Raw genomic sequence first — 26,488 nt, forward strand, 5'->3', positions numbered from 1 at the left:
ACAAACAAAAAACGCGTCGTCAGTATTCAGCTCAGAAAAGGTTATGCTAACGTTTTCCATTGCGTATTATTATCCGCTGTTATCAAAGTACTCGACCACACTGCCTTAATCAACTCATCAGTATTGCAAAATGAAATTAAAGTAATTATTGTCCCCTGTACCCATAACTAATTAATTTAATTAGTTATGGGTACAGGGGACGACTTATTTATAATTCTGTTCTCTTCTTCTATGTGACGTTTACAGTTTCATACTTATCATTGAAGAATGCTATGAAAGGTGCAGAGTTCATTTCCGACAAAGAGATACCAGCATGTGGTCGCACAAACTTCTTCGTGCATCAGGTTACAGAGCGATTGGAATATCATGTTCTGACACACACACACACACACACACACACACACACACACACACACACACACACACACACACACACACACACACACACACACACACACACACACACACACACACACACACACACACACACACACACTTTTTTGTGTTCAAACATGATTTTATGTCTCAGATCCCCAGGGCCGTCGCCAGATTAGATCGCGCCCTGAGACAAACAATTAAATATCGCCCCTGATAAATTATAAGACAAAAATATAAGAATCTCCAATTGCTATTTTATTTTTATTACAAGAGAAACATTAATACAAAACGAGTACATAATAATATTAATTAAATGTTTGCTCTATGGGGGATATAGTACAATAAAACTTTACAAGCGCTTCTAAATTTAAATTACAAGCTATGTCCGCCTCTATCGATAGAGTTGCTAGCCCCACCAATCTTTCTTGGGTCATTGCTGTTCGCAAATAATATTTAATCAGTTTAAGCTTGGAAAAACTTCTTTCCGCACTTGCTACGGCAACAGGAATTGTTAATGTAGCGACGGCGCCTACCGCAATATGGCTGAAAGAGCGCCCTTATTAAGCCTCGCCGTGAGGCAGGCTGCCTCTACGCTACACCCTGCCGATGGTACTGCAGATTCCCCAGGAACTATCGGGATGGTAGCATCGTGCCCACGAAAAATTATTTACCGGCACCTAAAGCAGGTGTTGGTATATGATAACAAGCAATGGCATTCACAAATAACATGAAGACTTGAAGATAAATATTCAGTTGCATGTTGCCAATGTAAAAGTGGAAGAAATTACAGAGAATAATGCAAATATAATGTCTCAGCAGAGGAACTTAAATAGAATTGATTACGAGTAAATGGATATGGTTGTCAGTTCAATATTGCATTTTGGAATAAAGGACGAAAGATTTCCTTTACATTTTTATGTGAACTTGACTCCTACCCACGCGAAACGTTGCAAATGCCCATGATGGAATTCGAACCTGAAGTTTGTTGGGTTGAGATTGCTTACGCTTATACGAAGATAGTGAAGACTGTGGACAGTCGAGGAAATGCAGCGAATCGTAAGTGATGGTGGATAAGAGAGGTATTGTAAAGGTTGTAAAAATAGAGAGCCCTGGAATTATGAAGATATTGGCGAATAGATAGAAGGAAGTGATAGCATTATGGTTTAATTGATCAAACTGCATCTATTACTGCTGTGCACAAATTTGATTACTTGGATTTTAAGAAGAGATAAAACTTCGAAAAAGAAAGTTAGAAGCAATTAACTGAAGGGACCTTTCGAATGTGTGAGATTGTCAGCTTTATGACAAGTGAATTATTCATAGTGAAAAGTGAAGAGAGCACAATAGAACAATCTATTCCCAAAGGGGGATGGTGAGTGCAAAGACAGTGAAGGAATTTACAATGGGGTAGGACAAATATTGTAACACTTAGGGCGGACTTTCTAGTGATAAGTTGTTTAATCCCAGCGATGAAAATAATTTTATATTATTCTTAATTGATCTGTTAATTTATTTACTTTACTTTATTTTACTTTTATCTTTTCCCCTAAATGATGCCATTTTGAAAACTTGTGGATCTCTTCTTGTCACTAAAGTGTGCACATCCATAATTCTTGTCATCAGTCGTGGCATAATTCATTTTTAATCATAACAGAAGATAATTTGTATATAAATACGTGAACTTTTATCTTTAATTATTTACCTAAATATAGAAAAATTTTCCCTTGGTTATACTATAAATTAATTGTGTTAAGAAGTTATGATGCAATTCTTGGTTTAATCCAAGTGTAAGCAACTGGAAGTTTGAACGTGAAGTAATTTGACGACTGGGCTACTTGTATGTACGAAGCCTATATACACATCATATAGTATGCTGTGTATATGGCCTCGTTGTAACTTCAATATCTTCGTCTACACTGCTATTGAAGGTACATAGAAGAAATCTATAATTAGATTCTGTTCTAGTCAATAATCTTTATATGATTTTTAAGATTTAAAAATCTGTGATATGGCTAATCTAAAAATTCACTTTATTTATAAGAAAATATTCTGACTTTTTGTTATATAACACATCTGTTTATCTTTTGAGTTTTCAAAAATATTTTGATGAAATGTATAGTTGAGTAGAGTGCCCTCCCGCGATGAGTTCTTGGACTTCTCGGAAATGTCACGTAATAACAGCAACAATAAAAATAATAACAGCACAATAATAATAATAATTTTATGATGATAAGTAATAAACACGGTGACTAGGATATATATTCGCCCTTAATTATTTTTTCGATATTGCTGCACTATAAAAATTATAGTGCAGCAATATTTGAATGCATATGTCGTACAATGTTTGATTAATAAATAACCTTTTATATATATATATATATATATATATATATATATATATATATATATATATATATAAAATAAAATACCTATTTTTCTATATAATACAATAAAATGTTTAAAGTTTACAATTTTTAATAGATGCGGTATAGAATTTCATCACTATCTTGTCTCACTTGTCGGAACCAACGAGTTACACGTGCTAGGCGTTCTTGTGTGGGATGCTCTACTTTTCAATTAGGGGTGAAGCTATGTTGACGACGAGAGTTTGCGAACGCCGTTGCTCGCCGCAATATCGACAGCAGAGCGCGGTCTCACTGAAACGATAGCGACAGTACGATCAAAGATGGTGGTACGCTTCGAAACTCCGAAGGCAGTGTAACGATATTCTTTATAGTGTTTTACAAAGTTCAACTTAAATCGAAGGAGCGGTAAGTCGAAACTATTATGTTTATAATATTTTTTGAGCAACGAGTTATGTCTGTTCTGTTGTTAGCAACGCGTAATGAGGTTAACTATCGCGCCAGTGTAAAATTCGATACTGGGAAAAGTCGTTGCGGGATGCTATTTTTGACAAGATCCAAGGATGCTAACACAGCTGAAGATTTCTCCTAAAGAGGAATTCTTTCTGGCAGCAGAGTGTACAAACAGGGAGTTGATGTAAGTGGAAGGTCATATGACGTGAACTTTTTCTCTTTAAAGCGTTACGGTATATATAATATGAGTTTATAGGACATAATAAAGTACATATATTTAGATAAATTGCTTATTATTAGAATACATCAGAAGCCGCGAATACTTATTTTTAGCATTCGCCTATTTTTAATATCGGAAAACTTTTGTATTTTTAATATTAGAAAACTGGTATGTTTGGTTTCGAGATTATGTAACTAAAATTATATTTTTGTCAACTCATGGTTGTAATGAGATACAGACGACAAGAGGTGATTATCCTATCACTTGATATCAACAGTCAGTTTCAGAGATTCTAAATTATTTGTAATTAAAGAAATTTTTAAAACGATATACGTGAAATAACGTCAATCAATTTTAAATGGAACTTTACAGTTCATAACTTTCATTAGTTTAATTTCCGAATATAAATTGAATATAATTTAAGATTATTTGATACCTACCATGTATTCATATAACTTGAACGTCGACGTCATAATTTGAAGCGAATATCTCACTTTACAGTATAACAAGTGCACTACTTGATTTCTTTTCTGACTTGAGTGAGTTAATTGAATTTGTCATGCTATAATTATCCAGTGGCGTATCCTCTGTAACCGTATGGATGTATACGTTTGTGCTATAGTTTCGTGATAGCAGCAATTGATGTTTATATAACTTTCAAAAACTCACTTAAACCAGAAAAAAAAAGTCTCTCGTGAGTCACCCACACAGTGACTCATACAAGAAGCACTTAAATTCACATGTTATAAAAAAAAACAGAAGAGGAAAATAAAATAAAATAATCTCTATCGAAATTCCATATACTAATTGCGAATGTTAATTGAAGGTTATGCATGTTTAGTGACGTATTTTGCGACAAGTTCGTTTGGTTGTTGTTTTTCTCCATAAGTGTTTAAATGTTCTTTAATTCAATGTTTATTTAAATGCTCTCTCTCTCTCTCTCTCTCTCTCTCTTTCTAAGTGACTATATGGGACTGTTTTCTATCATGCGCCAATTTTTTTTAAAAGACTAATTACAAACTTAATTGGTAAACAAACATTTGAAAAAAAAAAGTAAAATTTAATACCAGGTCTGTGCTACTGTTAGCCTCAATATAAGTGAAGCAAGTTTGTGGGATATACTCCCAGGAAGATTTTTATGTGTAAATTCAGAAATCTCGTTATTTCCGTCAAAGAGTTTCCGGGAGGAAAAAAATCTATTTACCGTCGTATAAGACCTACTGACTCCACTTTTACATTAAAAGTCCTGATAAATGTTTTTCGCGTGCTACTCAGATTCGAACTCAAGTCTAGTGTGTGTGTGTGTGTGTGTGTGTGTGTGTGTGTGTGTGTGTGTGTGTGTGTGTGTGTGTGCGTGCGTGCGTGCGTGCGCGCACTTCTTAGCTGCCGGTGTTATTGTACACCTAGCAGAGTGTAGGGTGGTACCAGTTCAGTGGAACAGACTTTTCTGCAGGAAGTAACTGCACTAAAGGCATAAAGCGAAACAAATCGTTTGTGAGACCGTATTTGAAGTCATTCCATTAGAGAGGGATCATCGATTAGTTGAACTACTCTCTTCTAGACAATATCAAGAATTTTTACAGAAGCTTTGAGTGCACTCTTCAAATCTAAGCGTAATAGTCGATATCACATCATGTCTGTCACTTCCTCGTTCTCCAAGTTTTTTGGAGACAGAGGAATTGGCAAAAGTGATGTGATGCGTTTGGCATAGGAAAGACTAAATGTCTCAAAGAAAAGAGAGAGTGATCTTGTGGATGAGCTATTATCAATGGAATGTGAATTATCTTTTTTTACAAATCACAAAAAAGGCATGACCGTTGTACCTAGTTTATTGAACATTCTTATGATGCCTTTCTAACGAAAGGCCACAGGAAGCATGCTGCACTGTTTCAGCTGTGGTATGAGGTGATTTGCTTTGGTCATCTATACATGAATTGGAGGAGAATCGTGTCAGGAGGTCAGAGTTGTGCTTAGGTGTGCTACAGTAGCGCCATCTGGTTGAGAGAGAGAGAGAGATGGGATCACAGACAATCAGAAGTTACATCCTACTAGTATTCGCAAGGGACCAGAAGGTACGACTGCAGTTTGTACAAGAGCCGAGAGTTTTCTGCATTTCTAAGTTAGATTTGAATTTATCGACGGTTGTTTCTCTTTTTGTTACAAGTTTCTGCCTGTAACAGTTGGAGGGTTTATTTGTTTATTTTTTTATTATTATTTTAACTCTTTCTTGGCACACTCGTTGGAAAACTAAACTTGAATATCGGGTTGGTATTTTGAATGAAGTGCACGGAATGATGACCTTCATTTATACAAGTATAACTTTTCTAACTCAATCAGAGCATGTGTTTCGATCCGGAGAGTGGAAAGCAGTCGATTCAGCGCATGAAAAAAGAGAAGTAGAAGTCGCATAGGTCATCTCATACATTTAATAGTGAATGAATTGTGTGTTCTAGTAGAATAATGTGGAGTAACCTGGCACGTAAGTCTCGAGACACCATGAGAATGCCAAGTAATAAATAATAATAATGATGATCATCATATAAATCTGAAACCCTGTAGATTTTACTGCATGTCACTTCATATGAAGTAGTTGATAAGTTTCTATAGGCAACTTTAAGTTGCATGTAGAAAAATACAAAATAAAATAATTGTCACAGATGAAGAAATAGAAATATGTAACGAAATAGAAACAATTACATTTGTCGCGCATTTGGAATGTAATGCATAAAACACATGTACTACGTGATGGCTAGTTCGTTTGGAATCTTTTCGAGCTCGACAGGACAATATCACAGATGATTGAAATGTCTATACTTTTTTTTTTTTTTTAAGTTTCTGTTCTAATGTCAGTTCCTCTCCCCTCCTCCCTTTCTGTTTGATCGAACATGTTTGGTATCTGCTGTGGATGGTAGTTACTCACCCACGCTCCTCCCCTTGTGTATGAAAAGTTTTCCTGTAAGGCCCTCCAAACATTTTGAAAGTATCCGTTTTTCTGCCAACGTGCAGCCAGAGCTCTCAATTTGACACCTTCGCAAAACTCGAAAGGAAACCACTTTGGTGATCAGAATGGCAGTAAGAAAAAAATCATTCTCGCTTTTTAATATATAGAAAACAAAGTTGACAATGCAGGTTTGCATAATTAAGTACGCATGTAGTTATTTACTGAATGATTGCCAGCTTAGTTCATGGGTATAGAACCTGCGGGCTTGGGATTCTCTTCTGAACCAGTATTAACTAGGATGATAATATTTTGATAAAACAGTGAATATAGGCTTACATTTGAGTGAAACAACACCCAATATTTTTATGAACTGGAAGTAATTGATGACCAGAATACCGATGACCAGTTACGAAATTTGGATATCAAGGGAATGCACAGGTGTCTTTGACTCTGATTGGAATACGATAAGCTTCAAAGAAAAAGTGATGTAGTTTAATTTTCAGCTGAACTTAACAAGTTGCAAATGGGCTTGTTGAGTTCTCAGAAGGGAGCATCTAGCGCAGTCAGTATCGACGATGTCTTTGGTTCAAAAACCTGAGTTTGAATCCTGTCCACGAAGCGAAGAACCCTCATAAGTTTATTTATCTGGTGAAGAGTGAGTCTTATACGGAGGTGAAAGGATTTTCGTCCCGAAAACTCGTATTTGTCAGGTTCTAAAAACAAACCGGCCAGAGAAAACGCAATGAACCGATCATATACCTCGATAGCCTTAGTTAACTCAGCCGTAATTCCAACCTAAACAACAATAATAGCAACAGCAGCAATTCTCAGAAGACAACCTTGAAATCTTTGGCAGCGAAGATTCCTTTGAAATATGAAAGAATGGTTTTGAATTCATTGTTTGTATTTGAGAAGTGATCTATTTTACTTTTTCCTATGAAAATTTTCTGAGGCGTGTAGTAATTTTAAAGTAGTAGATGATTTTCATCACTTGGTGTGACACCACCACTGTTTTTATTGAAGGCCTGAAGTAACTTAAACACGTTTGGGCTCTATGTCAAAATTCTCGCGTTATCTGTTTGAACATATAGGTTAACAACCTTTCATGGATGGATTTTATAATATCGGGGTTCATGAAAGCTTGTATATTTTTGTCTCTCGATATGCAGTGATAAACATATGGCCATTTTTCTGTAAAATAAAACAAAATGATGGTTTTAATAATTTAACAAGCTACTTGTGATGTTTATATTCACTCATGTCTTCTCTTTTCTAAGAAAAACTTTACGGATGTCTGTTAACATAAATAAAGAAAAACACTGTACTACTTCTGACCTGACTGCCTAATGAAATTCTCAAGGTTGGGAGGATCCTTTCAAGTTGTAAAGGAGGCGAGTTGCACAAAGATGGGAGTAGCACCATACTCGCCAGTTACAGACTAGGCTGTTTTTTCTGGTTTGGTAGCTAATTTGATGAAGAAATCAGTGAGGAGCAGAATATAGAACTCACGTGTTCTAAATTATGAATTGTACAAAGTGTGATTGTGTTTAAAGTGAATCTTCTTTTATGCGAAGGTACAAACGCCTTGTTTACGATATCGTTTATCTAGATTTTGTAAAATCATTTCATTGGGTATGATAAAAGGTGCTTAGACTTACTGAGTTTGCAGGTGAATAGGCAGCTAATGATAGTGGATTGGTTAACCTGTCAGCTAGCAAAATGCGATGATATGGTGAATCGATCTCGGGTAGAATGAAAGTTATTATTGGGACAGAGTACGTCCTTCCAAGATGAACTGTGGGTGCGTTCTTATTTAACCTACGTACGTGATGGCATGGTGTACTGGCGGTAGATTATTGGGAAATTGATATTAATGTTTGCGATAGTCTTCACACGATGCAATATGCACCATTATGAAGAATCGACTAGAACAGAAAGGATGGGCGGTAGAAAGGAGCCAAATATCAGGACTGAGGTAGACATACCAAAGCCTGATCTTTTGGCATCAAGAGATGGTAGCTTCGTCGTCCTGAATATCCAAGTCTGTGGATTGAACCGACACCCACATCGAGCGAATGACGAATTATTAAGCCTGTTTTTATTTTATTCGTGTGGGGTTCCCCCCGTTCCTCAACCGCCCCTTAGGACTGGTTTAGCTCTCCTAATGAGAGATACTATATCCTATGATTGTCGCCTGTGTGTTCACGGGGCTGCTTTGCCTGCTTGCGGGATGAAAACCCCTAGATAAACTGGGGGGAAAACCCTGGTGCCCACGCCTAAGACCGGCTAACTTGGCTATGGCTGAGAAAGATCCTTGAGCTCCTCACGTCGTCGACGGGAATCGAACCTACGACACTCCTTCCGCAGCCATATGGTCGCAGCGCAAAGCCACTAGGCTAACCGCGCGGACATTATGCCTGTAATCCGGTTATTAAAAGACTTTGTTTAGAAAAATATAGCTCACTGCAGCTTTTTTTTTTTTTTTTTTTTGCTATAACCATCTCAAGGCGTGTGGTGTGTGTAAAGTCCTATAATGATGCACTGGTGTTAGATCTTAGTACCCAAGACATCTAAATACTTTCCTTCGAGCCCTTCAAGGAATATTGGTCGAATGGCATGCATCAGTGAATATCAAACAGGATAACTAGGGAAGGTGCTGGTTAGGCCTCAACATGTAATTATAAAGTGTGCATCTGTGTGTGTGTGTGTGTGTGTGTGTGTGTGTGTGTGTGTGTGTGTGTGTGTGTGTGTGTGTGTGTGTGTGTGTGTGTGTGTGTGTGTGTGTGTGTGTGCGTGTGTGCGTGCGCCATTGATGTATGCTAGTATTGCTCTAGTGTTAGGGTATTGCAACGCGATGATTTAAAAAAAAAAAATCAGATCAGATTGGAAGTCTGAAGTAGGCTGAAATATTCTATATTTTTCCTAGATCATCTAAGGTAGGTTTCTGAATTCCTAACCATTTTTCTCCAAAGTTATTTTATATAGATTTCCACGCTTTCTTGGTTGGGATGATAATTAAAATGCTCATCTCCAGCCGTGCTATGGATTCCATAGAAATCACGTTTGTAATGATAATACATGCAGAATGTTTTAATTATCATAAAGATCATCCGTTTAAAATTTGGTTATGTAAGTAAGAGGAGAACAATGTTTCAGCATCGCAAAAAAATTTATAAACATAACAAGAAATGGATATCACATTTTTGTCCTAAAAGAGAATTCGGGGAACTTTTACTAAATAAAGTGAATCGTGATATGAACACGATGTTTGTTTATTACTTCAAGGCAATGATTTTACAACGGATAATGAATTGATCCCCAACCTAAAGACAATAACAAACATCCTACCGTGCCAGGTTTGAATCCTACAGTAGTAGGATTGAAACCTACGGCTTGATGGGTGAAGAACGAATGCAATTAACCACTCAGTCAGCCAGACCAGCAAAAACTCAAAAAAAAAAAATGTATTCTTTTTATTTTAATTAGAAAAATAAATTTTCTCACCTTTAGGATAAACATTTAGATACAATATCCAAAACGTTAAGAACCAAATTGGTCTGTTTTATCAATTTTTATATATCTTCCTACAGTTAACTGCTACATTTCAACTGTTAGATGTATAAATAATGTAAATGTTAGATATATAACAGTTTTACACACTTTATATTAGCCCTAACATAAATAATCAAGTACCGTATATCGTTTTGGTGTAGACTTATTACACAAATGGAGTTTCTTGATGACTATGGAGCTGATTTTTTTTTTCTTAAGTAAAACATGCCATTCCTCATGGTTTGTTGGACATTCGATTAGTTAATTATGAGCCATAAGTGACAAACACAAAGAAGGCGTGCTGCAGTACAAACGAATTATTCATTCACATAAGAGTGCAGTTTCGTACGAGCAATTATGTCTAGTAATCTATTCTAGTGGGCTTAAAAAGAGCGGTGACCTTTTTTTTTTTATTATTTGTGTATATAGATATAGATCATCCGACGAGGCAGGAAGTCTCCCGTAACAGTGTCAATAACCGCTTTTTCTATCCTTTATTAGAGAGGTGATATAATTTTCAGGAATTTAACAGAAAGAAACAGAAGGGGGCGGTTATACTCTGACATATCGTTGCAGAAAAGCAGCCGTATTTTGTGTGTGTGTGTGTGTGAGAGAGAGAGAGAGAGAGAGAGAGAGAGAGAGAGAGAGAGAGAGAGAGAGAGAGCAACAAAGCATGCATCGCGAATTTTAAGAATTCTGTTTTGAAATTCTTGGTATGCATACTCACAGACCCGATCTATGTTAAGATTTGCATACGTTTAATCATATATACTTTATTATATATATTAAGCCTTGTAAACATAGTATAGTACAGCTCAAATATATGTAACCACAGCGCATATTTTAATAAGATTATACTGTTGGATACAGATATCTTGGTTTGCATATCGCAAACCATCTTTAATGTAGGAGAATAAACCATAGAAAATTCAAATACAAATAAATTAAAATGTTATAATTATCTTCTAATGTGTATTTGCAACCTATTGCGCTATTAGGATCCTTAAAAATAGATAAAATGTATGAAAAAATTTGCTAATAACAGTTTTCCGAATTTTGGACATAGTTCATCGTTGAGATTTAAGTTGGACAACGAAAAAGAACGTTAGCATTGTCTTTAAAGAGGTGTTCGAATTTGTAGAGGTTTCTTTGCATTATTTGAAAAGATTTTTGTGCTAATCTTGTTAATCTTATATTATGCAAGGCCATAATTGTGACAATTAAACAGCTGAGTATAAGATTGGTGTTCTGAATACGTTTTCAGTAAGAATTGAAAGTTTTGAATTGAATGTTTCAGTCCGTTTGTCAAAAATAGGATATACTACTGTTAATTTTTTTATGTAACTCCGACCACCCACCTACGAAAGGTTGTAAACCTTGTAGCACATTAGTACCTGAGTGGACTAAGGATTGTTTCTATTTTTTTTATCAATCTAATATTTTTTATATTTTTCTTTGTTTTTTTTACATAATGTGGAAACCCTTCTCTACAGGCCAAACATGAATTTTTTTCGTCACTCGAGCCTCCTATAAGCGAGGCGGTGGCGTCTCACATCGGCGATAAAATCCATTTTCTCCCTAAGGACGATCACAAACATCCATGCCTACAGTACTCAAACCTATTCTGTACGATGCCAACATGTTAAAATGTATAATTTTTCCCCTTTTTTATTTGATAAAAAAAATTTAAAAAAAAGATTTTTCTTTTTATTTTCCTTTTATTGTTGTTGTTTATGGTTTTATTGTTTTATTATTGTTCGAAAAATGTAGGTTACATGGACTACTTCTATAAAACCAGGTTTCTGTGAAAAGACATTTAATACGATTGAATGGTAAAATTTTTAAGCGCAACGAAGGATACGTCGCTCTTCGCCATTATTTTAAAAACACGAATGGCATACTTCGTTAACTTCGTCCTTCAAAACAGTGCAACCAAAGAGGACAAAACATTTTGAACAAATAAAGTAGGAAAAATGAATCGGTGTAGAAGATGAAAATCATAACGAAGTCAACTGTATTATTTCTCGTTTGAATCTTCTCGTATCTAGTAATCGCTAATTTAATCCCAATTAACTCAAAAAATATTAAAAGCAAAACTAAAGTGGCATATTTGAATCTTTATACTGTTAGGTGATATTAGAATGGATATGGTCACTGAAATGTTCACGCTATCTGAATGATAAAGTTAGATCAGAAGAAACTATGAAGTCTTTAAAAGGTAACATATTTCGTAAGAGCATTCTGATATAGTAATGCAACACGTGAACCTACATCTGTTTTTAGTATATGTACTCCAAGACAAGTCTCTTTTGTGTCTAATTTGGTCTTTACTATGTCCAGTCAAAAAAAAAAAAAAAAAAAACAGAATAGATAGTGATCCTGAATAAAAGATTTCATTGAATTTCATGAAGTTAGGGGGAGGGGGAAAATGATTATTAAGCTTTCGATTTTTTTTCCAATTATATTGGAGAGAGAATATAAATAAATAAATGAATCTACTAATTCCTTATTTCCCAAAGGGAGTATACGTCTTCTTCTTCTTCTTCGGCACTACAGCCCCATGTAAGGCCTTGACCTCCCATTTTTGGGTTTCATAACTCACCACGAGGTGGGTTATGAAACCCAAACATTTATCCGTTTACCCCCACGCTCAACCATGTGTAATTGTCTGTGAAGTGTTGTGTTCTTAAGACCGGTTTGCCCGCTTTGCGGGAGGAAAAACCCCAGATAAACTGGGGAGAAAAAACCTGCAGTCCCAGGCATATGGTTGCGAAACGCACAGCCACTCGGCTAACCGCGCGGTCAAATGGAGTATAATGAGGGAGCCAAATCTCTAAGTTGGCCCAAGAATTTGTGTGTGTGTGTGTGTGTGTGTGTGTGTGTGTGTGTGTGTGTGTGTGTGTGTGTGTGTGTGTGTGTGTGTGTGTGTGTGTGTGTGTGTGTGTGTGTGTGTGTGTGTTATTCGCCCACGAAAGATTATCCGCAAACCTATAGTACGTTTTGTATCATGAATGGGTTGAAGATTTTTTCCATTTTTATCAATTTTATATATATATATATATATATATATATATATATATGTACAGTATTTATTTTTTTTTATTTATTTTTTACATAATCCGGAAACCGTGATCTCGAGACCAAACATGGAACTTTTGAAGCCACTTCAGGCCTCCAATTATCGGAGCGACGAGCGATAAAATTCATCTCCCACTTAAAGACAATAAGATATACTCATTTCCACGGCGGGATTCGAACCCACAGCCTGTTAGTTTGAGATCGGGCACGTTAGATCATTAACGTTAAATGAAATCATGCATTGTCTGCCAACCAGGCCGGCAATGAATTATTTAATTGGCATCCTGGGAGGAGAGTATGGCAGACAACTGTCATCATCGCTTGATCCGTAATCTTAACACTATATGTTGTATCTGAAATAGTGTGAGTTCTGTGGTCGATTTTCTGGAGTTTGCAAGATGGAAAAACTCGAGTTTCGGGAATTAAAAAAAAATAACCTAATACCAGAGATCGACTTACTCGGAAACTGGTTAAAAAAAAAAGGCTTATAGAAAGTTCTAGTCGGCGATTAGAATCGAACTAAGAACGGTCTTTCTTTGGGAGGCTTTGGATGCGCAAATGTCATTTCCACAGGGATACAGAAGATGACTATATTTATCATTTCATTTCGGTTTTCTAATACGAACAGAATTATTACGAAAAAAATCTTTCATCAAGTACTCTTAAACCTAAGACCGGTTTAACAACGCAAATCTGAGCTTTACACAACGTAATGTGTTGCAGTGTATTTGAAGGGTTCACACAGAGTTTGTAAATTGAATTTTTGATTATCGACATTTCTGTTGTTTTCGCGAGAACTATAGGATATCGGTGACACCTTGCCGTTATTTAAAAACTCTTATCGACTAATGACACGCTAGACCTCGATCAATTTTTTTGACTTATGCTTGATTTGGTTTGGTTTACCTGGAATTACAATCGAAGCACCTAAGATGAGGCCGCACGAGAGAAAATTCTTCCAATGTCTCCATACAGTTAAAAACACATTCAGTTAAAAAGAACTTGTCAAGGTTCCTCATTAAGATTGTAACCGAAGGGCAATGTTCGGAGGACGTTCTATCTATTGATCTAAGGAAAGTACTGTTTGTCTTATACACTATAGACATATGATTTTGTTTTGACTAATTTTACCACTAGAAATAGTCCGATTGAAACCATCATTGAAATCATTTGTCAAATTTTAATAGAAATTCTAAATACAAATGGCACAAAATTCCATCCAGCAAAAATCATTAAATTTTTACTATATTTTATCAAACAAATGATTTGTTTGAGTTAAAACAAAATTCAGCCACATGGGTATTTTTTTGTGTGCATCCAGAATCCAAATTTTATCAAATTCCATCCTTCCGTAGACGGATTAATGCAATACGTAATTTCAATAAGTTTTCTCCAAGGAATAAACCGTATTGAAATGCTAAGAATTCCATATAAGAAATTTCACTAAAATCTGTTCGGCTTAGAGTTCATGCCTATGGACGAACGTACAAAACGATTCTGATGGACTTTACACATTTGCGAAACGCAACTAAAAATGAGTTTAAGTTGAATAGTTCCGTTTAAAGAGTGATATCAATACAAAATACTATTACGAACCTTTGTGCTCACAAAACCGCAAATATTCCTGAATTCGTTGAATTTAGTTTTCTGATATTCATGTTTGAAGTTCGACACTTTTTATCTATAACAGTTGTAAATGAATTCTCTAACAACCTTTTCTTAGAGAATAACTCAGTAAGAACACATCTGCAAATTATGATGAGCCATCAGAAAATAGCTGAAACACAAAGGAAAACAATTTCCTGAGTACATGAACGTGCACCCTGTGGCTTTGATGTTTTAACACAGAATCGTTAACAGGGTCATATCTGAGCTGGGGGGGGGGGGGCTGGACACCATTGCTCAGTTCATCATGTGAATAGATGCGTGTTTTATTTAAGTTTTATTTTTGTTTGTATAACTCATACCAAAGCGGTAACTATTTTACTAGGAACTTTTATGTACAGAAAGCTGTCACAGTTTTTTTGTATAACTTTCTTATTAATCTGATGAAAGTGATTAGAGAGATCTAGCAGTATAGCGCTATCGTTGAGCAGCTACTGTTTAGCTTCTTAATACTATAGTGCATGATTTGGAGGTACGTGTTTAGTTGTTTACGGATTAAGCAAAATTGGGGAGAATCATTAGGTCCTTCGAGGATACCTTGGACAATGTGCGCGGTGAAAATTTGAATTAAAATTAATAATATTAGTTCAATTATAAAGGGAACCGATTAAGATATTAGGTCCTAATATGTTAATCGCTTCCCATAATAGTCAGTTATCTTCCCATAAAATCACTTTAAAAAATCTGAATTCGAATAGACTACACTGTCAAAAAAAAAACAAAAAAAAACAATCTGGTTTTAAATATAGCCAAAGCGACTAATGCTATGAGGTCGGTATATATTCTGCTAATTGCGTGAGTTCTTTGACCCATTTTCCTATTTTAAGAAACGAAGCCTTGTATGAGATCAGCTAACTCGCTATCAGTCGAAAAAGAAACGTCAAAGAATGAAGATACTAAGCTCGACATAGCTGAATGTAAGGTTTTGTAATTCTTCCAGAATAGAGTTTTTATCCTAATAGGAATATTTGTGCAATTCAGAACTTTAAGCCTGTAGCGGAGGTGGTTCTTCAAGATCGTGTAGTTTTGATAGACAGTTGACATTGAGAGAGACACATTACAAAAAATAAAATAAAATAAAAAGATAAGTGCATAGATAATTGCTTCAATTACGACAATGCCTTGAAAGCCATATAGGTAAGGGTTTGAAGAAATCCAAACCCTGTGATCAGGTTTTCTAGATTTCTGGAAGAAATCTAGAAGAGCTGGTAGGTCAAGAAGTGAGGAGATTTTTTACATGGAGAGTGGTGATTGAATTAGAAAAAAATAGAATATGCACCTGTAGATTAGCGCGTCAAGTCGTCTAATAGTTATGTAGAAAGGAGAAATCCGATTTAAAGAACATACCGATTGATGTAGGAAGACTGCATCACAAGTTAGTAAAGATGAATAAAGCTGAGAGAAAGTTTGGCGAATTAAAAGTTGGATTATGGATAGCCACTTTGTTGTTTGTATTTGAATGTATTTAAAGGAAAACGATGTGTATCGTGGTATTTTATAGAGGTAGTGAAGTAATGAAGGGTCGTTCACAGAATGAAAATCGCCTTTTATATGATTATATTTCTGATTCTCAAAGAATCATGTTGCATTCACTTAAATGAGAACTTTTCAAATTAGAATAGCAAATAGGCTAATTAAGCTTCTACTAGAGAAATATGATCTCCACAGAACAAAAAAATAATAATCTAGGCAAAAACAGGTAATTGTCATTATACCTGAATAAAAAATTACTAAAAGGTTTTCTTTATGAATAAAACAAATAAAGTTGAAACATAAATGATCACTTTTTTCTTTGTAAATAATAAAGTTGAAAGAGATTTCTTCAAATAAACTATCACTCGCCCTCGTTTATCTCGCTGTTGCCTAGATTTAAATTCACAACCATTTTTATTTTTATTTTTTTGAACGAGAGACAAATAATGGGTATTTAGTTTTATGTAAGAGCACACAGTGCACTTACGGTCAGTATGTTATGGCCATTTCCAGACGTTTCTCTAGGAAATCTTCGCAAGTAAATGCTTCTAGGATTTAATCTGTTACCTGTTTGAGTTTAGTATAACCTAAAATAGAACTTTTTCATTGCTTTTCCTTTTACAGATTACATAATTTCTTTCTTTTCAATTGTACCTCACGCACCGAGATTATTAACTGTTCTTGTGTATACAAACAGAACATATGATAGCTTGCCAGATTTTCATCCTCTCGCGACCGTGCCCTACACTGTCGGTCATATCTATATTTAGCTTATACCTAGAAATTTCTCCTTTTTTTTTTTTCATCTTACTCTGAAGATGCACCATGAGAGAACTGATTGTGTTACTGCAATGAGCTGAACTAGAAAAGCGTGATATAAATCATTTCCCGTTATCTGAATGTGCTACTTCCACTGCTCTGATTAAGCTATATCTTCTGAATATTGTAAAAGACTTCGTTACCATATATGGGATGAATTAATGATATGCAATAGATCAGTGATTAATTCTTTATGAGCAGATCAGAATTCGATGTCGCAGAAGCGGAGCTCTGGTGAATAAAACATTAGATTAATTATTGTGGCAGAAAATATTCAAAGTTCAGTTCGAAAGCTAATTAATATATTCCACACAATTTTATAAGAAAATTAATCAAGTTACGAGGGTGGTCTGAAAAGTTCTCGGCCTAACAGTGAAAAAACGAATTTATAATTTCAAAATTATTTTTATTTTTCAACATAATCCAGCGCCATTATCCCGTCCCTGTAGTGGTTCTCAGTAAAATCCGCAAAATACCCCTCTACAGCTGCAATCACTTCTTGATTCGAAGAAAAACGCTGACCAGCGAGGAAGAGATAGAAGTCAGAGGGAGCCAAATCTGGGGAATAGGGTGGATGTTCCAACAATTCATAGTGCAGATCCCTTAATTTTCCCATTGCCAAAACACCTTTGTGGGCAGGTGCATTGTCCTGATGAAAGATGATTTTTTTCTTCTGCAAACCGTGTCTTTTCTCACGAGATTTTTCGTCTAGTCTGGTTAAAAGATCAGAATAATATTCCCCAGTTATTGTTTTACCTTTTTCAAGATAAGTAATAAACAAAATGCCTTTAGCATCCCAAAACACCGATGCCATGACTTTTCCTGCTGATGGAACCAACTTTGTCTTCTTTGGCGCTGAACAACCGGCTTCTGTCCACTGTTTTGACTGCTGTTTGGATTCTGGTGTGTAATGGTGAATCCAAGTCTCATGCATAGTAATAAATCGACGCACAAAATCAGTTTTATTCTTGCTAAAACTCTCCAAGCACTGTTCAGAGATTTTTATGCTAGTGCGTTTTTGATCTGCTGTGAGCAAGCATGGCACCCATCTTGCGTAAAGCTTTTTCATTTGCAATTCTACATGCAAAATATATCCTACACGTTCTTTTGAAATACCTATAGTCTTAGCAATTTCACGCACTTTGACTCGCCGGTCATCCAATACCATATCGTGCACTTTATTTCTGGTGATGTTACACTTTTTGGACGTCCTTCACGTGGATCATCTTCAAGGCTGGCACGGCCACGTTTAAACTCGGCAGCTCATTTCTTAATTGTCGAAAACGAAGGAGGAGAGTGCACATAAACTTTTATGAACTTCGAATTAATTTCTTTTGGTGTTAAACCTTCTTTTACAAAGAATTTTATAACCGCACGATACTGAATTTTATCCATTTCAAGGGATACAGACAACACTGTTGCTTCGGACAGTAGTATAAAACAAACTACTTGATAGGATGACTTGCAATTTCACATGGATGCTTATGACAGATGTACCAACTTGGGAAAAAAATCTTTGCCGATAGTGTTACCATCTATGGTCGAAGCCGAGAACTTTTCAGATCACCCTCGTAAGTATTAATTTTATAAGAAGATACTTAATAATTCACTTTTCTTTCCAAAGGTGATTTTGGGATTCAGATCAGTAAAATTATTGGTCAGAATCCTTCCCAAATCACAACAAGAATAACTTTATTTGAACGACTGGGTATTTGACATGACTATTACATTGTGTTCGTACCAAAAGGCCATAACGTTCTCTAAAATATCGATTAGAACATGGTACTAAGGGAATATGAGACACTATGACCATTGAGCCTAGTCTCATGACACTAAACTCTATTGTTGCGACGATATACATGGTTTAGTAAAGTTCTACGAATCAGTTGTCACACTTGGACTTTGAGTAAAATTCATTACTCCTTGTTTTCATTGACTGTTATGGAAACAAAGGCCAACCTATAGATATTAGACACATTTAAAGAAATTTTATTGTTTTTTGGAACTTTTACTTTTTAAAAATGGCGTAGTTAGCTCTCGTTGATCCGTATCTCTCTCCCCGTCTTCTATGCAGGGTGGCCATAAAATAACTTTCCCTCTTTGGAGAAATCTGTATCTAAAACGAATAAACGGAATGAGACCAAATTTTATATTGAGACTTTTGAAGGCATGGGGAGAATTCCTCGAAAAAGGATTTAGTACCAAAAGTCGCCGACATTAGAAATTTTGGCGCTGGAGGAGCCGAAAGCAGTCAAATATTTGCAGTAAATGCAGGTAAAAAGGATTATGCAAATTTTACTGTGCGTATTACCCCTGCAGGTCCTGTAACCGGCTCCATTACTGGAGAGATTTATCGACGAATGCTGGAAAATGTTGTCATTCCTGCATTGCAGCAAAGACAATGTTTGGAGACTCCATAATTTTTATGCAGGATGGAGCATGGCCACACATTGAACGTTCAGTACAGCGCCTTTTACGCCAGCATTTCAGTAATGAGAGGGTTATCAGTCAGTTCTTTTCGACGGGATGGCCGCCTCGATCCCCGGGCATCACTCCATGTGACTTTTTGCTGTGGGGGGGTATTTGAAATCCGTTGTGTATGTTGGTGGCGTTCCCAACTTGCATGTCTTGAAAGAGAACATAAAACGGGCTGTTATGAACATCCAATCCGACTCCTTACCCTCAGCTGTAGAGCATGTCGCACACCAGATGCAATTTATTGTACACAAGAAAGGTTAGCACATTGAAAATCGTGTATGTGGTCCCGGGGGACCCTGATTCTGATGAATAAGACATTATTTCCTGTGAGTTCAATCACTACATTAATTTCTGTATCTCTCGCAAGTTGTTGTTTTAGTTTAATTATTATTATTATTATTATTATTATTATTATTATTATTATTATTATTGTAACGCGCCACATATCCATCTGGAATGAGTGACGCGGCTGTCGTTTACACCTTCGAAATGTTATTATTCCATTTTATCAGCCTTTAATGTAATTATCCGCTTGTTTTCGTCTCCGCCAGTGCCAAAATTTCTCCTGTCGGCGACTTTTGGTACTATATCTTTTTTTCTCGGAAATCATCTCCCCCATGCCTTCAAAAGTCTCAATATAAAATTTGGTCTTGTTCCGTTTATTGGTTTTAGCTACAGATGCCTCCAAAGAGGGAAAGTTATTTTATGGCCATCCTGTATTTTCGCATAATGCACAGTTAACTTGGAAATGATCTAACCATCTGTTCTGTCAGAATCCTTCTCGCATGTTCGCCCCACGAAGAGAGGCTCGATTTTTCAACTCACGTAACTGGCAAAGCGATCTTTAAAATACACACAAATTTACACACAGTGCTAGCCAAAGAATACTGACCAATAAACCATTCAATTTAGCACTAAAAGAACTGTTTTTTTTTTTTTTTTTTACTATTTTATATATATGTGTGTGTGTGTGTTGAAACCTTCTCCATTGTCGCTAAAAAATTATTTTTTTTTCCTCTTCATTATTTTAACCCTTTTACGTGCCACGGAGAAGTAGCACGTAGAAGAGTTAAAATAATGAAGAGAAAAAATATATTAGCGTTCCTAATATTTTTCATTTCGAGCATGTTAAATAACTAATGATTATCGATAGATGAGCAGCTACTGCCTTGGGTACCATAAAATAATGTTAGGTTCTACTTCAACACCAGCCGAGGACCTGTTCTTCCACCTTATTAGTCATTCTTTATTTATTATTCAGAATATTCGAAGAGAAAAACTCTGTAGTTTGTGCAGTACAGTATTTGCAAAAGATATTGTTATGAGAAAAGCGACCAGGAAAGGAATAAAATCCGATGTTGCAGCATTTGTTACTTAAAATACACATCGTCAGACATGTATGTGGAAAGAGAGGGAACCACAGCCATGCCGCCAAAGTTTCCATACTTATATGATAACTATGGCAAGGTTTTTTTGGGGGGGGGAGGGGGTTATTTTTCGTTCTCCTGATCTCCAAGATCACCATTAATAGTACAATTACTACAATTACAATGCTGTTCTCAACCATGAAATTTGGAATACATATTAAAGCTGCTTGAAACGTTATTACTCAGAAGTTATGAGTAGGATGTAAAAAGAAAGTGTTGATCCGAAGTCTGTCCAGCACAAAGTAATGAGACCCCCTCCTCCCTCCCAGCTCATTAGGAGACAGACAGACAGACAGATAAAAAAGAGAGAGAGGTTGGTTTTACTAATAATTCTTGCATTTCTTGATATGTATTATCATCTGACATTATTATCAAAGAGCACTTGAACATTAAAAAAAAATAATAAAAAAGAGGTAGGTGTAGTGAATTTTACAACACTTAATGAAAAGTCATAATAGTGAATTCAAAGCATGTATTGTAGCGTCACGAACAGTGGCGGCCGGTAAAAATTTTATGCTGCATATACAAAATAAAAAAAATAAAAAAATTCTGTTTTTCCTAATCAGTAACCAATTTATTAATAAATAAATTTACATATTAAAAAATTGCTTTATTCAAAATATTTCACCCTCACCACGAACAAACACCAGTAATAAAAGTTTCGTATCTCACAGAAATAACGCGCGCAAGCATACGATACACTTCCCAAACGAGCAGTGTCGGAATCACTTGTAACGTGCAATCACAAGCGCAAACGAATATCGGCGAGTCTGGCTGCAATTGGTCGAACGTGATAATATCGACACTGCGTTAGATCGCAGTGTGTTTGTTTCGTAATCTAAAGCGTTAATCGAACAATTCCAATTATTAACTATTCAATCACTGTCGAAACATAAGCTGTAACCTTTAACCTGTTGCATTGCATTTATATAATGTTGTAAGCATTGCTATTATTTATAAACACAAACAAAATTTAAATAATTCGTTTTTTTCCTTGCGGGTGCTGCAGTGTCGCAGTGCTTATGTACGGGCCGCCACTGGTCAGGAACTGCTGTAACTTTCGACAATTATTGAACTGCCAGTTTTATTCAGCAGAAGCATTGAACAGGATGCAGCCTGCCACTTGAAGAATTAAGTCCAGTTAATAAAGGTAAAAACTGCAAACTTTTTTTATTTTAAATAGCGATAAAAACAACTCCAAAGCGTTTTACTTATTTATTTTTATTTTTTCTTTCACTCCGAACGCAGACACCTCTGCAGGACAACGTTGTTTGAACAAATCTGGAACGTATGTGGTTTGATGTTTGCTCTCTAAAAGAATAAACCCAAGTCGAATGAAATAAAGCGTTACATTGTAAGTCACATCGACCAGGCTATTTCGACAACTTTGAAATATAGTTATTTTTTACGTTGCTAAAAGTCTCTTGAGAAATTCAGCCTAATCGGACTGAAATAAAGATAGGATTGAAGGCGAAATCTTCTCTTTCTTACAGACACCTCTACAGGTTGCATTATCCAACAGTTTTCGACTAATCTGGAAAATGTTTGTTTTATGCTTGATGGTCCTGCAGTTTCGGCACACTTGGAACAAAACGGAGAATGGATTGTAAATGAGATAACATGTTGGTAATTTATTCTTCTGCTGTTCATCCATTTTATTAAAAAAAATAAGTGATATCTCAAAAAAAGCATCTCATGTAAAATTAAAGTGAAAAAATACTGAGGCAGCAATGCCAGCTGTAATTTTGAAGCGCCTACTTAGCCGACATTATTGTATTAATTGTGGAGAATGTAAGTTCTTCTCTGCAATTTGAGCAGTACCATACACTAGCAACAAGAATATCACAAAAAATAAATCCACGAATCACTAGTTACTAAAAAACAACATCAATTTAAATTGTCCTTCGAAATAGCTTCAAAAATGGCTTCCTTAATACTTGTCCCTTTTTTTATGTATTTTATGAGATATAAATTTCCAATATTGTTAACTAGGAAACTATGTTCTTGACGATCGCGATTTCCTGGTCATATTTGGTATGGTTTTAAATTGTTGTCCTTCTTCCACTTTTGTTTCCTTGTATACTTGCACAGTAAACCGGAAGTCATGAGGCGTATTCACTGATTGTCCAGGAAGAACTGGTCCCGAAAGTTTTTGTCTATCAAAACGTTTTTTGTATTATATATAATTTGCAAAATGTGATATTTCTCCCTGTGACCACCAGATGGAGCCGGATTTTGTCACGCTTTAGTGTTAATGAAAAATTAGGAGGTTCATTAATTATTCTTTTAAAGTCAAAGCATTTTCTTCCTCTCTAAATTGTATTTGTAATAATTTGGCAAGGTGGAGCCTGTAATATAGAGCAGGTTATTCATTAAATGATAAAGATTAGCAAAGTCCAACTACATAATTCTGCCTACTTATATAACCATCAATTTCAAGTGTTTGTATCATTTAACGACAGAGGCAGCAGGACAGTCCATAATGACTCCTGCTGCCTCTATCAAGCATCCTTTACAACATTCGACTCGCCCGTCTGAATCATTTATTCAAGACATGAAGAGTTTGTGAATGTACAGTTTCTAAGAAACCTCTCAATTTACAGAGAAATTGTCTTTTTCAGAACTGGAGCAAATCATCTGGCCTTTCGTGCTTTCGCAAACAAATGTTGCTGCTGCGATAAACGTAAAATATAACTCAAGGATTTGAATAATGTCATTACTTTAACTTAAAAAAATATATAAAATAAATAAATAAAGGCTGGGAGAATAAAAAGAGGATTAACTTATTACATGGACCCGCATTTCTTTAATAAAATTTGAAGATAGAAAAGATAAGTTGTATCTTTATTGCACATGTTTATGAAGAATATATCGATTTAACCATGCATTTGAACTGTCCTCTTTAGAAAATATCAAGCTTAAAAAGATAACAGAAATGTAATATACTTTAATGGAGGCGTGGAAACTGCAAAATCAATTACATAAGGTTTTGAAATAAGATATTTTTATGATGTTTAAATTTACGCCGTTTCTTGTGTTAGGACCTCATCATCATTATCGCTAACTACATTTAAGTTATGAAATTAATTATGAAAGAGAAGAATGCAGGTTTATAGAAAATATTTAAGCTTTTTTTCTCCTTCACATATCGTGATTTATTTCCGTATTTATCGTCTGCTAGTTCATCAATTTCTTTTGATCCAATTTTGTACCGGTTTTTTTTTAATCAAGTGACTTAATATGCATGTAAGTAATTAATTGAAAAATTATTTATATAATTTTTCAATTTATAATTTATATATTTATTTATACATATATAAATGATATATTAATTTATAATATAAGCTACATATGAAGTTACAAACTGGGAAAAAAATAAGCAATTCTTCTCACATTTTATTTCTTTTCTATTTTTAATAAATTGTGTATTTTTTATCTAGATATTCGGTAAATTTCACAGATATTATATTATACTGTAGACAAAATGACATGTGGTGAGAAAATTCAACTGTTGGTCATTTCCTAGTCATTTTATACAATTACGCCTTGTTCAGAAAGTGACCCATATTGCCACAGCAGAAATAATTAATTATATAATAAACTGCATTTGGGAAGTTACTAGTACGTACACTTTTAGCTGCGGAGTGGTATTATTTTAGTCAGTTGCTGCTTAACTATTCAGTCACGTGACATTATTTCTTGGCTGGTTAGCGAACCATCGTTTTGTTCAGTTAATATTGCTTGAAGCAACAGTGTAGCTTGCTGCATTTGATGATATATAGCCTTGTGGTCTGGACAGATGCCAAATAAATTGGTTAGTCGATTAACAGCTGTTGTTCTTTACTCTATTTTATATTTATGGAACCGGTAATAAATTTTGTTTGCTTTTGATTTCAATCATTTATTAAACAAAAAAATAGGTGATAATATCTAGTAATATGCTCTGATATATAAATAAAAAAATAACATAACATTTTAGTGTATTTTAAACTGTTTTCCTAATGGTTTTGATGTGTTTTTCCCCATTTTTTCCCTCCACACCTATATAACTATTTTAGTTGTGCTACTCTGAACAAAGTACCTCTTGTAATAGAACCCGAGCCGGATGTCATTTCTCCCTAATACAGAACATATTACTTATATAGACTAGGCGTGGTTTCGTTTCTTTTGTGATGTAAGGTCATAGTCTGGCGGTAGGGGTACTGCTCTTTCGAGCATTGAAATTAATGGATGAAATTGTTGGGTGGAAATTTAATCATTTACTGCCATCTAGAGAGTGATCTACTGAAAGTAATATAGCATAAGTGACAGCATTGGTTACACGTTTATATTTACAGCTAGAAAATATATTAAACTAAGTTAGTATCATAAATATTTTCTTTTATCTTTAGTAGCATTTTTCCAATGCTTGATCCTGGAATTCAAAATTTCAATTCAATAGCAATGGTAAGGGAAGGTGAAATCCCTCTCTCTCTCTCTCTCTCTCTCTCTCTCTCTCTTCCTGCTTTTTCTTTCTGTTCTTACACACACACACACACACACACACACACACACACACACACACACACACACACACACACACACACACACACACACACACACACACACACACTGCTTGGAAAGAGATCAACGGACACCCCATGAATAAGGGGCGTCGCGCCATGTAACGAGTCATGTATTTGTAGCCGGTATAAATTGGAGGAAGATGCTTCGAAGTCAGTAACTGTGTTCGGGTTCAATGGCTGTGAGAAGGGAACTTCCGAAGTTTGAAAGAGGCGTTGTGATAGGATGCCATGTTGCAGGCCTATCTGTTCGGCAAATTGTTGAGAAATTAGGCCAACCCGGGTCAACAATCAGCGATACCACATTGAGATGGAAGTGCAGGGAGTCAGCTGTAAATGCTACCTGCAGTGGGCATCCATCACAGATGCATCCATCATCCATCACAGAACATGCCCGTAGAGTGCTACAAAGGATTATATGTAAAACCCGTCATTCGTCGGCCAATACATCGAATGGGGAGCTCTGGGCATCGACTGAAACACGAATCTGCACAAAAAACATTCTAACCGGGAAAAACAACATGGTTTCCATGATAGGACTGCAATATGCAAGCTTCACATTGCCCGAATCAACATGCACCGTCGTCTTAAGTGGCATAAAGAACACGCATGGTGAGATGTAGAAGCTTGGAAAACTGTGTTATGGAGCGACGAATCACGCTACACCCTCTACGGAGCAGATAGACGAGTGTGGATGGCCGGTGAACGTCTCTTACCAGTGTGCGCAACCCAGCTATGAAATTCGGAGGTGACGGTGTGATGGTATGGTTCTGTTTTTCTTGGTTTGTCCTCGGACCTCTGTTTGTGTTTCCACGAACACTGAACTCCAAGAAGTATTTGAACAGTCTGGACAATGCAATGCTTCCTACTTTGTGGCGTTTCTACGGAAGAACTGTCCATTGTCTCTTTCAGCAGAACAATGCACTGTATCGTAAGGCTGCTTACTGTAAGTGCGTAGTTTGTGGACATGAACGTCACCACACTTGACTGGCCTCCACAGAGCCGTGATCTCAACCCTATTAAACATCTATGAAATGAACTGGAGCGTCGGATGAGGTCAAGAGACTTCCGACCACAAC

The 26,488-nt window shown here is 35.8% G+C and overlaps 1 protein-coding gene and 1 long non-coding RNA gene across 10 annotated transcripts in view; one reads left to right on the forward strand and one right to left on the reverse strand.

The window, feature by feature from the left end:
- Positions 1-4,044, reverse strand: part of LOC150097327 (uncharacterized) — a 111,359-nt gene extending 107,315 nt beyond the window's left edge. The window contains exon 1 of the long non-coding RNA XR_016549646.1: positions 3,855-4,044. This is a non-coding gene — a long non-coding RNA (uncharacterized LOC150097327). The remainder of the gene's footprint in view (positions 1-3,854) is intronic.
- Positions 2,996-26,488, forward strand: part of LOC150097328 (MIF4G domain-containing protein) — a 177,923-nt gene continuing 154,430 nt past the window's right edge. For 2 of the 9 annotated variants that reach the window (XM_090406817.1, XM_090406818.1), the window contains exons 1-2: positions 3,008-3,149; positions 21,857-21,997. The gene's annotated coding sequence lies outside the window, so the exon portion shown is untranslated. Of the gene's footprint in view, positions 3,150-21,856; positions 21,998-26,488 lie in introns of all 9 variants that reach the window. The other 7 variants (XM_090406815.1, XM_090406821.1, XM_090406820.1 and 4 more) reach the window with 6 other exon arrangements.

Source organism: Typopeltis vanoorti, chromosome 17 (genome assembly GCF_054136105.1).
Source record: "Typopeltis vanoorti isolate ZY-2024b chromosome 17, IOZ_Tvanoo_1.0, whole genome shotgun sequence".
Lineage (NCBI taxonomy): Eukaryota > Metazoa > Arthropoda > Arachnida > Uropygi > Thelyphonidae > Typopeltis > Typopeltis vanoorti.